This window comes from Anopheles gambiae, assembly GCF_943734735.2.
Source record: "Anopheles gambiae chromosome X unlocalized genomic scaffold, idAnoGambNW_F1_1 X_unloc_23, whole genome shotgun sequence".
In the NCBI taxonomy this organism is placed as follows: domain Eukaryota; kingdom Metazoa; phylum Arthropoda; class Insecta; order Diptera; family Culicidae; genus Anopheles; species Anopheles gambiae.
Genome location: NW_026902630.1, coordinates 72501 through 75000, shown reverse-complemented (window position 1 = coordinate 75000; position 2500 = coordinate 72501). Strand labels below are relative to the sequence as shown.

At 47.4% G+C, this 2500-nt stretch overlaps 1 pseudogene; it reads left to right on the top strand.

Moving 5' to 3' along the window:
- Positions 1-2500, top strand: part of LOC133394609 (large subunit ribosomal RNA) — a 9179-nt pseudogene that overhangs the window by 3285 nt on the left and 3394 nt on the right.

Genomic DNA, 2500 nt, shown 5'->3' with positions numbered 1-2500 from the left:
TCTTCAAGATCGAATGGAGGCGATGCGTTTTGGGATAAGCAAACTCGATGATGAGTCTTCCCATTTTACGCTAGTAACGGTTATGATGGACTTCCTCGATGAGGTTATGTCCGAATTTCGAAGGTTTAGAGCCGTAAATCGCATGCAGCAGGTCCTCGACCGTCAAACGCAAACGTCGTTTGACGGTAACGATGGATTCGGGCCGCAAACGCGAAAAGGCAGAAGACCAGTGGCTGATGACCAACAGCCTGGTCCAAGTGGGTTGCAAAGGTTGCAACAACAACAACAACCATCGAGGTTGACCCCTGTTAGGGAAGCGGTGGAAAATATTCCAAGTCCGAGAAACGGACCGAATATTATTCAGGGTAGTATTAACAAGAGGAAGAAGAAGAAGAGCAAGAAGAAGCAGAATAAGCCCAGGAAGCGGCCTGAGGCTCTGCTGATATCGGACTGCACTTCCGAGGAGCTGGCGAAATTGCTCAAGGAAATGAAGCAGTCCGATGCTCTTAAATCGGTTGGAGAGACAATCTCTAAGGTCCGACGGGCCCAAAATGGAGGCATGTTGCTAGAATTGAAGCAGGGTAGTTCTGCAAGTGCAATTGCCCCAAAGGTTAAGGAAGCGGTGAAGGGCAAGGCGTCAGTGAGAACGCTAGCTCCTTCTAAAATGATTGAGATCATGCATCTCGATGAAATTACCACCCCAGAGGAGGTTGCGGAGTCTGTCAAAGCACAGCTCAACATCGAGATCGAAATAGATCGTATCAAAATGAAGAAAGGCCGCGCGGCCGGTACGCAGTGGGCACGGATCAACGTATCGCTGCCAGACTTTCAAAGCTTCCTGAATTTGGGAAAGCTGAAAGTTGGTTGGTCGATATGCCATATCCGTGAGGTAATGGAGGAGCAGAAATGCTTTAAGTGTTGGAAGGTAGGCCATACGAGCTACCATTGTAGGGAACCAGACAGAAGTAATCTGTGCTGGAAATGCGGTTTGAGTGGACACAAGAAGCAAGCTTGTACCAACTCTGTCAAGTGTTTGGATTGCGGTACGAGGTCACAGAACCTTCACGCAACGGGCAGTTATATGTGTCCTAGAAGGCGAACGATTAGATCATAATGGTTAGGTTGCTACAACATAACCAGAATCATTGTTATGCTGCATTTCAATTAATGTGGCAAACGATTAGGGAAGAATCTGCGGATATAGTGTTGATTGCAGATCCGTATCTGGCAACAACCAACGTCAAAGTGTTACGCAATGACGATAACACAGCAGCGGTAGTGGTTAACGCGGACTTACCAGTTAAGGTAGTCAGTAAGGCTCTGAAGGGTTTAATGATAGTTGACATAGGTGATATGCGAGTGGTTAGCGTTTACGCGCCACCTAGATTTAGTATGGAAGAGTTCCAGAACATGTTGGATAACACGGTAATGGCCGTAACCGGTATCCACAAATTCGTTATCGGGGGGGACTTCAACGCTTGGTCAGCAAGTTGGAACAACCAACTTGGCGAGCGTGGAGAAACCCAGAAACGAAGAGGTGAGTGGGTCTTATCAACCTTTGCGCAGATTGACGCAATTTTATTGAACGACGGCAGCACCCCAACTTATGTTGGACCAGGGCGTACGTCAGTAGTTGATCTTACTTTTGCGAGCAGAACAGTTGCAAGATCATTTCAGTGGGAGGTGTTATCTAGCTATATGAACTCTGATCATCGTGCAATACGAATAGATCTTGAGACGCAAAGCGTGCGTAACTTGTCCCGACCCATAACGGGATGGAGCATCAAGTATTTTAGCAAAGATATATTTGAAGTTATGATGCAAGCCGCTTTTGAGACCGAGGTCACAACAAGCGAAGACTTAATGCGTATACTTGTCACGGCGTGTAATGCGACGATGACTAAGCGTAAGAGGTACACTCCTAACAAGAGTGCATTTTGGTGGACGCTAGAGATCGAGGCACTTCGCAAAGAGTGCAAACACCGCGATCGATTAGCGCAAAGAGCATTCAATACTGATCTCTATTCTTCTTTTAGGGACGAGTTCAAGGTGGCACGGAATGCCCTCAAGCGATTGATCAAGCATACCCGACAGAGGAAGTGGAAAGAGTTCCTGGGAACAGCGAACAACGCATCATTTGGTATTGTATATCATACGTTCAAGAAAGTGGCCGAGGGTTCGATTGGACCCCGAACCATGACATTGGACGAGTTTAGGGAAGTGGTGAGCGAGCTTTTTCCTACTCACCCAAACACGGTGTGGCCTGAATATCGTATCGATCAGCCACGAGAGTTTGAAAGAATTACTAATGATGAGATTCTTGCGGTTGCCAGGAGACTACCTAACAAGAAGGCGCCGGGACCAGATGGTATCCCGGATGAGGCGCTGAAAGTTGGTATGTTGACTGCAACCGCTGCATTTTGCAGGGTTTACCAAGGCTGTTTAGAGAACGCGAAGTTCCCCGATGAGTGGAAAAGGCAGAGGTTGGTGTTAATACCGA